This window comes from Stylophora pistillata, chromosome 14, assembly GCF_964205215.1.
Source record: "Stylophora pistillata chromosome 14, jaStyPist1.2, whole genome shotgun sequence".
NCBI classification, from domain to species: Eukaryota; Metazoa; Cnidaria; class Anthozoa; order Scleractinia; family Pocilloporidae; genus Stylophora; species Stylophora pistillata.
In genome coordinates, this window is record NC_142532.1 from 8124037 (window position 1) to 8134310 (window position 10274).

Sequence of the window (10274 nt, forward strand, 5' to 3'; positions counted from 1 at the left end):
GGGGACAAGATAGTATATATCAATACGTTCGACTTTCTTGTTGGAAAAGCACTTTTGGAACAGCTGAAAACTGCAATAAAATAACGACTGGAAAAATTACCTAGTACAGACTTAGCATTGGACATACCTTTTGAATCAGAAATTCAAGTAAAGGCCAAGGGCACGCCAAGATATCCTCTCAAAAATCCGCGAAAGAGCAGTTTACGATGGAACCAATGTTAACAGACGTGTGATATGGTCAGTTCTGATCACAACAGAAACCTTGATACATATAAAGGCGTGGTTACAAATCTGTGCTTCCGGTGTCGGTAAATGTCATCTTAAGCCGCAGTGATTTGCATTATTATAACAAGTTCTATTGTTTTAGCCACAGTAAACTTCTTTTCAAACAAGTTTCTGCAGACGCCGTTTATTTTCGGTTCATCTCCTCGACAAAAATTCTTTACATTATTTACTCTATTTATCATGTAGACGCTTCTTGTTTGGTCGGAGTTTTCGAAAAATCACCATTCTTCTTTTTTTCATCATGGGTGTATTTTACGCGCGTTTCTCACAGCCCTGCCCCACGTGCAGTCATGTCAAATTAAAAAAAAACCGATACCAGTGCAATAAGAGGGTCTGAATGGGGGTCCACTTGTCGGTCGGTTAAAATTCAGTCACTTTGTCGGTAGTCGGTTACAATTTTCGATCTTTGTCGGTAGTCGGTAGTATACACCTTTATCACTTAGCGCCATCTTGGATTGCGTGAAGCACCAAATCGAGGCTGGACGGGCATAAAGTTTGTGTTACACTAGTGTTTACAGTGGGGATATATGACAAGTGAGCATGGCTCAGGATCATTGCTCTGTTAACTTCTGTACAAATGACAAGAGAAATCAGAGGAGCGAGAATTTATCTTTTTTCAACTTTCCTTCAAATTCTTTATTGACATCGAAATGGATTGCCGCTATAAAGCGAGATGAAGGGCTAGATTTTGAGATAAGAATCCGGAGCTGTGACTGGCGAGTTGTCAGACGCGCGTATTACTAGCGACCGAAGTTTTGCTTTCGATTGAAAACAAAGTCACTACACGTTTTGCGAAATACCTACTTTTTTCGTATCCAGAACACTAGTCATTTAAGGAATCTACTAGTCTTTTACTTTTGGCTCAAGCTGTCAAACGCTCATGGCAATATTTTGTTTGTTTTTATTAACTCGGATTTTGTAATATGTATTAAATGAGATTCTCCGGCCCTCGTTTATTCGCGTTATAATGAAAAATAAAACTTGAATTACAACAAACTTGAACTACACGACAGAAAATTACTAAAAACTGCCCGAAATTAGAACACTAAAATTTTACTCAAATATCATTTATTAGTAGTACGTAAGGCGAGGTTTAAATCAAGATGGTCAAATAAATATCTGCAAGCTCCACGGCTCTTCATTCTTCTGCTGTGACCTGTAGCTTCGAGCTCTCACGACGACTCCTGTGTCTAGTGTTTTCACTGAAAGGAAAGGTGCGAACGCGGATGTGTAACAACGTGGACACGCTACGAGTCATGGTTTCTAAAGCTTCATTTCATCACTTTTTTACTTCGTTGGAAGTTTTTGATTAACGAATCCGGGCATAAATAAAAGATAAGAACAATACGATATCTGTAAAAATGGTATGAATGGCGTGAATTACCCAACTGTTCGAATGAAATATTTCCATCTTCATCCAGACTTGAGGCATCAACAACAACCTCAGAACAACTCGTCGATATCAAAGATGTAGCCTTCGTAGAAATTGCTGTAACCACGGGTTATTACTTTCTTTGGGACCTTTACATCTTTCTCGAGCCATTTCTCGACGAGTTGAATCAAAATAAGGAATATTCTTAAGAGATTTCGACCACGTAACAGAAGGTACTCTCTCAGCCATAGTGAATTGTATAGAAATATGCCAAACACGCGAAACACAATGCCCGTCCAGCCTTGATTTGGTACGGCACGGAATCCAAAACGGTGCTGCGTGATAAGGGTGTATTGTTCGCCCTTTGTCGCCAGTCGGTTAATCCCATTCACACCCTCCTTTATGTCACCTCTTTCAATCATAATCCTCTTTACCAAACTTTCGTCCTCTCTCGCTTCTTTTTGTGATTTACGTCTTCTCCTCAATTCTCACCGGTCGCCTTTGTTTTCGGAAGCGTTCATCAACTTCTGCTTGCTTGTACGTGTACCACCTGCATCCTGCGCCTTAAGCAGCACGACGGGTTGACCGGCCCAGTTTGTAACTTCTTGGATAATGTGCTCTAAAATGTGAAATAGGGCCTGTTTGAGGTACTCTCGTTAGCAGATCTTAGCAGGCTCAGGTGACGCTGAGCGTTATCTCTAAATCTATTCCTTAAACCACAGAGAAAAAAAGCTGCAAAAGTTGATTGCTCATTTCAATGTAAAACGCTATACATCACTGAAGGTGGTTCCAAAAGTGGTTGGACATGTAAGACTTAAGAAATTTTCCTTTCGTAAACTCTACAGAAAACTGAGTAGTTTGACGCCAGGTTATCCAAAAGATTTATTTTTAGCATTTTCTATTTTTATAAATTCTCTACTTCAATCTGCCTGGTGCCATTAACGCGACTGTTTACCTGAAGCTGCAATAACCAATAGAATATGACATTATTTGCTTTAAATTATAAATGCGATAAACAACAGTTGTTTGTTGTGCTGAAGGAATTGTGCCGAGACTCTGCGAAGATGAATTTCATATCGTCGCAATATTGTCGGCGTGTCGAATTAGCGGCACAAGGGGAGAGAGTGAAAAAAAAAGGTTCAACTCATCAAACTTTTCGCGATTTTTTTCAGCGTTGTTACGGATTTGCTTTATCTCTTTTTTGAAATCCTCGTCCGTTCTTAGTTTGGCCCTCGCCCTAAACAGTGTTCCAGCCTTCCGTGAACTACCGAGATCAAGAGGGACTGAGTAATAGTGGTCAACCGCCGTGCAATCAATATTTGAACGAAAATAAATTGCGTTGAACGAAATAAAAAGTGTTGAACGCAAAATATGCTATTGAAATAAAAAAAGAGGTTGAACCGAAGCAATCGCATTGAATGATACCCAAGTGTATTGAATGCAAAAAGTGTCTAATGCAAAATGGGACGTTGAACCCAAAAAAAAAGTATCCTAAACATAAATTTACGCGTTGAATTGAAATAAACTAGACTCTTTGAATTGATATATCCATTTATTTAATATTGCTACATACTTATCGATAGTTGTCATGACAATAGCCAACTTTAGGCGCGAAGTATCTTTCGACCCCAGAAGCAAATCCAAAACAATACAACAATGAATCATTTCGGTAGATCGGCGATAAACGTAGCGAAATGCAATAAATCTGATAACAGCTCCAACCTTTTGTCAAAACAGGAAATTCTTCCTGGCCTTACTGTTTTTACTATTTTTCACTCTTTGGTTTCGAATTTATTTCTTCTCGCGTTTTGTACGTTTATAGAGGCTTTAGACTGAAACTCAGAAGCTTGAATGCTTCATATGTTAAAAAAAGTTTAATTAAACTTATGATAATTTAGTACAACCAAGACATTTGAGTCCTCTGAGATCATGCGACCGGTTGATACCAGGGCCTTTTCCCCTCCCAACCCCAAGTCAGGGAAAAGGCAATGGGAACGAAGTAGAAGAAACCGTGCAATAGTATAAATAAAAGGCAGTCTACAACTGCATGTCTCCTCTGTTGTCTAGTTGTAGAGTATTGCAGTTAAAAAGTATTGTGGTGTAAATTGAAGAGGAATTAATAAACAGTTCTTGTCGATGCCAAACTTGTGACAAAAGGGGGACTCGATTAGAGCAGAATTTGGACTTGTGTGTACTTTTCTCAATTAACAGGTTGGAGACAGGGCAGGAAATTAAAAGAAGGATCAAATTTATTTTAATACAAAATTTTTTTCACTTCAATTTAAATTCTCCTTCAAAGGATATGATAGATATGTTCAGAATAAACGTCTATGCGCGAACGTTTGACAAAGTAGCCCTGACGTTCAAATCCATAACAATTTTGAAATGCAGTGGCGAGGCCCTAGGAAATAAATAACTAAACCCGACAAAAACAAAAATAAATCCGAAAAACTCGATTAGATTCGATCAACGAAGGGTAGTGTCGGCTCTGAACCAGAACTAGCCGGCACATAAGATGTTACGAGTGTCTTGTGATCGTCCGCCATTTTGAAAACCGTGAGAGACTAGAGGGAAGGTTTGCGGAGTTAAACGACACCATAACATGGTGCCTGCGGCCTCTCCGGAAGAGAAGCAAAGTAGACGAAAAAAATCTGAAACTGTAGTAAAGCAAAATGGGCGTGCGTAAATGGAAAGGCAACCAAGCGACATCATGTGGCAGCCAGCAGAGTGTAAAAGCCAACACAATAATAACGCCCAGCTTCAGCGAAATTTATTCCCTTTTCACGTGTTGTTCCCCAATGTTGACCGATTACTCCCCTGGAATCTTCTAGGGCTCGAGTTTGAAATAGGTGATAATGAGAAGTATTGCCAAACAAATGAAAGGAACATAAAATACATTATTGATAACTGACACCAAATACGTCTCCAAACCTTTATTCAAAGACAAAACACACGATTGCCTTCCGGCGGAGTAAAAGGGATACTCTGAGCTCGAAAAGAAATGGTGAGCACACAGTCATCACGATGATCCAGGTGACGAGAGTAACAAAGGGACATAACTTTGAACTGATAAAAGGGGAACGAAGAGGAAGTACAACAGCTCGAAAACGATCCACTGCTCCCAAAACCATACTTTGAATGGGGCAGTACCGGCAAAACTTACCATCATGTCTTGTCTATTGAACGGTTTCTTGAATGAGGATTATTAATGGTATACCATCATTGTTCCCTGTGTTCTGTTCAGACTACTAAAATGTTTTGTTCCGACTACTAAAACATTTTTTTCAGACTACTAAAATAACTTCAAGCGAAAAGCACATGTTTTTATATACCATAATGTTAGCCGTACTCCAAGAACCACAAGGAACTCTTAATGATGAACGTTTCTAGAAGAATATGTTTCTTGTTTTCCAAAAACTACAACTCTATTGTAACTGTCCCGGATGTTGCCACGTCACACGTCACAAGTCACATGTTTCCATTACGTTTACGCTCTAACAATAATAGTAATGCAACAAAAGACGTCCTCAGTAGGGTGGTGCCGTCATAAGTCCAGTCTCACTGGGGCGTGAGATCCTCCCAATGTGGGTCCGGACGCGAACACCCTGTACAGTTACAAATTACAGTGTTGCTATTTACAAGGAATTGGTTAAAACGGAGATTTGCATTTGTTGTAGCAGTAATTTGATACCCATATCAACCCGTATCATAAACATCTCTAATTTGCATAGTAGTTCATATCACAAAAATCGTTTTTCTTTCCCGGTGAATCAAGTTCAGTTTATCCACTAAAATTTGGCTAAGTTTTCTCTCCGCGCCTTTCTCGATTATTTTTCCAACGTATTCTTAAAATAAAAGGTCGAGACAGCAGAAAGCAAATCGTTATCTTCAAGAAGAGTACGACATATTTTAATGTCGAAGACATGTTTCGATATTACGAACATCATCGTCAGTTACAGAATATTTGAAAAACCGCTAAAACTATGTAACGACTAGGCGAAACATGCATAATTAATTATAATTAAGTGACAAAAATTACATATCTGAGTAAGTAACAAAATGTTGGAAAGAATATAAAGCCTAAAGCGTAAGCGTCATGTTGACGTGATGAACTTGTTGGTTTAAATTAGGCTTTTCCCAGTTTATGTGCATAGCCTCCTTAAGTTTAAGTTGAAATTTAGTAGGTGCGGAATCAAGGATTTCAAAACAATCCGCAGAGCAAGATGACGACAAATTTCTGAGTTTTTTAAATGTTTGACGATATGTGAGGACTTGTCTGAAGAGAGATGTTCACGGACGCGTGTTGAAAAATGACGACCAGTTTCGCCCATATAGCAAGCATTACAGCAAGCACAAGTAAATTTATAAACCACACGTGAACGAAGTTCTCTAGGGACAGAATCCTTCACTGAGAAAAGATTTCTTAATTTTCTTTTCCCCGTTCATCTTATCGATAAATGCATTTATTTGAACACAGCCATCGACCGAAATGGCTCCACTCAAACACCTCTTTCCTCTAATATCACTTCACAGGGTAAACAATACCTTTTCAAGTTACTCATTATTTATGCCGTTTTTCTACTGTAGCTCAAAACAAAATACGTCGCCTTGTTAGTCGTTTTTGTAATGATCTTGACATAAAATTAGTGTTTACCACGTTTAGATTAAGAAATCTTTTCTCAGTGAAGGATTCTGTCCCTAGAGAACTTCGTTCACGTGTGGTTTATAAATTTAGAACAAGAATTTTCGTGCTGGTAATAGTACAGTTCACAGCTGCAGGTCGTCGACAAGTTTTTCAATATATTTGAGTCCCAATTCATTCTTATTTTCTAGGTTAATACTCCCAGCACTTGAATAAAGTTCATTTATATTTTAATTCCCTACTTATTCAGCCATTCAAAATCAGTAGCTTCAAGTTTAATTCACGTTGGCAGGAAGTTAAAATTCATAAAAATATGACTACTGTGACGGCGTGTTACGTCCGTGACGTGACTCTCAAAGAAAGAATTTATTTGAACGAACACTGTTTGCTTGTTTAAAACGTTCCGTGCATTTTGCTCAAAGAAAGAGAGAATATTTGCCAAATATAATCCTCGTTCATTACGGCTCCACATCTCAATAAAAGTATGAAATAATACAGCCCAACCGGCCGTCTAATTTCACCAGAGAATTCTGCGTAGTTGCCGGAGAAATCTCCGATCTCCGATGCCTAATGAACACCCTGCAAGTTACAGGAGTGTAAACTACGATTTACAGGTAAAAAGCTTAATGGTCACCCAACCCTTACCTCATTATTTTGATAACAACTACGAACAAACGCCTGCAAAAGAGCTTAATTTCAAGACTGGCCGAGGTACTTCTGATTATCTTGTCCTGTACAGCCTTTAGACAGGGCCATTCCTTAACAGACTTGACCTACATAGCACTTTAAGATTGACTTCCCTAGCCTAGATAAGTATGTCTTACCTGGTCCAAATGAACACCGAATAAATCTCTCAGGGAGCTGAAGAGAAGCAAACTGTAATCTGGCTAGACAAAAATTAATAGCATTTAGCGCTAGTGTCCAGTCTGCTCTCGACTCACCATTAGCCCGCGGGGAGCTCTCGTGCAATAAATGCCGCTAAGGAATACGAGAAGGAAAAACGTGACATTCTTAGAGATTCGAAAATGCGGGATTTAATCATCTTCGCATTTTATATATTTTTCAGAGAAAATTTATTTACGAAAGCAAACGAGGAAACGAGAATAAAAGATCAAAACCAAGGAATGTGCTACTGAAAGACTCCGAAACAGATTTTCTATGTCACGATGCTTTCGCCGCGATTCGTGTAGGTCATATCTACTTGATACTTCATGGTCAGCGATTTTATATTCTTTTACACTTTTGAAAGTGGATCACACTGGTCATTACCAGGGTCCGCTATCAGTCAGTGTATATCTGGGGTCCCTCGCATCGCGCGTGTTTCACTCTAATCGCATTCATGTTAGCTGCGACTCCCACAGTTGTCCTTCGTATAATCTAGACTAAATATGGCTTATGGACGTTCACTACGATTCGTGCTCATTGGAAATATGCTGTCCTGTTTTCTTGTTATGGCAATAGCCAACTTAAAGGTTTATCGAAGTATTCGTTTACACCAAAAGCAAATCCAAGAGAACACATATGATTACACAATTACGGTAGATGGGCGATAAACGTAACGAAATACAAGAAATCCGTAACGACACTGGTATTTGTTATGTTGACCTTTTTAGTATGTTTCGTTCCACATGCATGTTATATCGTTAATTTCCCATACACGAGATTACTGTGTGATGGTTGTCCTCCCATGGGGTGGGTTGGTGGCAGGCGCGTAGCGTGGTCATTTTTTCAAGTACGCACAAGTACATATGATCTAGAAACCTAAGTAAACTGAGCGAAAAATACTGCTTCTTTATTTCTTGTTTGAAATAGTTGTTTGAATACAAGCAAAGAACAAAGCGTCTTGCCATTATTTTGAGCAAACTTGGCGCAAACAGAACATTGTTTTCAAATTTTTCTGGTCACTTCAAGTACGCACGTGCGTATATGCGTAGAAGACGCTACGCCCCTGGGTGGGTGTTACACAGGGGCCCCATTTGAACCAGCTGAGTGCTGAACTGGGCCACTCTGTATAAATATATACATATGGACTACGTTATACTTTTGTATCAGCCACAGGACTTCGGAAACATTTTTTGCCTTTAGAGTGACGGTAATATTTGTACTTTTGTCCTCTGCTATCAACCCAGCTATTTATTTATGGAGAATGAATGATACATATCAAACTGTTTCCCCACTGCGATGGACATTTGTTTTTGTCGGTTCCAGCCTGGCGCGGCCGCTAACCCAGATGCCCTCCTGAGCAAATTTTCAAAATGGCGGATAAGCCAAAGAGAGAAATAAGAGAACCAAAGCGATTCTGCAACGAATACTCGGCATACACCCCTGTTAAAAAGGTCATTTCACAGAGAAAAAATACAAAATTGTATGATATTGAAGTCACGGAGGTTGACAAACCCAAGAAGAGAGTGAAAATTCACTACATTGGCTACAGTACACGCTTCGATGAGTGGAGACCCTTCAGGGTTCTGTCCTCGTGTACCGGTTCACAAGAGCCAATACAAAAGACCAAACAATACACAATAGCTAACCGATATCTCCTAAACAAAGAAAGAACAATGGTAATTCCCTTGTGAACCGGTACACGAGGACAGAACCCCCTTCGGGGACGGTGAAGCATCTGAATATTTTCCTTCGAAATTGTAAAGATTAGTAGGCTGCAACAAAAATGTATTGGACGACGTTTAGGGTAAAAACAGCAATCTAACCTGAAAAAAATGTATTTATTCCGACTCTTTCGGAAAATAACTTTACAAATCTTACTTGTTTATCTCGTAAGTAAACGATGGTGAAGCGCTTTCCGAGCTACCCGATTCTTCTCCCACTGCTTTCACGCTTATAAAACAGGAAACGACCCAGAGGAGGAAGGTGTGGCTGTTTTGACTAGCCATTTGACGAGGTTCAATCTGCTCCTTGTTCGACAATTTACATATCAAAACAAAGGAAATTTGTTCCTCTCTTTGATTTTGGCGGTACATTTTCAATTTGTGCTTGCGTAAGAGAGAAATCGCCCAAGACTCCATGCTCGGTCTTGTTTTGACCACGAACGCCTTCTTAATTTTGACGGACCCGCTCGGGAAAAGGTGAAAATGACGAGGGAAAAACTTTACTTTGTAGTACGAAAATACACAAAATGGAAAGCCATGGTATTATAGTTCGATATTTCGGTGGTACATTGTTAACTTTTTATACAGAGAGTCGGCAAGATGATATAACATCCAAAAATCGCACTCGATTTGAGTGGGCTGATGAAGTGGGCGTGGTCACGAAATTCAGTAAGAGACTATTTGTACCCCGTGAGTTTGATATGTGAAATGAAGTAAATGAGTTATTTTGCTGAGTTTAACTCGTTTGTATGAGAAAAAAGAATCGCCGAAAACTCATCAGTATAACGCAACACATGAAACAAATCCATGATGGAGATAACGTGCAAGACTACACGGGATTAATTCGATAAGCTTCCGTAATAAGATAAAACTAAATTAGACTTCTAAGTGCAGACTGGATTGTATAGCACGTAAACAGCAACAGCAGACGAATTTGTAGTTAAAACGTACCTGTTTAGTTCGGAACTTAAAATGAGAAAGTTGTACCCGAACACTAGTGAATCTCGAAAGTTTTGTAATTATTTTGTTCCCATTATCTTATGAATTGAGATGTTTTCAGAATTGTTGTTCGTGTTTATCCCTACATCTCGCGACAGATAAGAGGTTCAAAAGATTTTCCTCTCATTTTGGTCCGATCGTTTCCAATAAGGAGCTAGAATAGAAGACATCCATAGGGCAGATTGAGATTCTAAACTTAACGGCGATCTCTAAGAACTAGTAATTTAATAATAATAAAAGTTATTAATCATAATTTGACACACATTGGTAAGCTTAAATTTCTTCTTTGAATACTCTTGTAATTCATATCTTTACTCAGTTGTTAGAGCGTTTTCCGATTGAGTGACTTAAAACCAAAACCAAATTATCA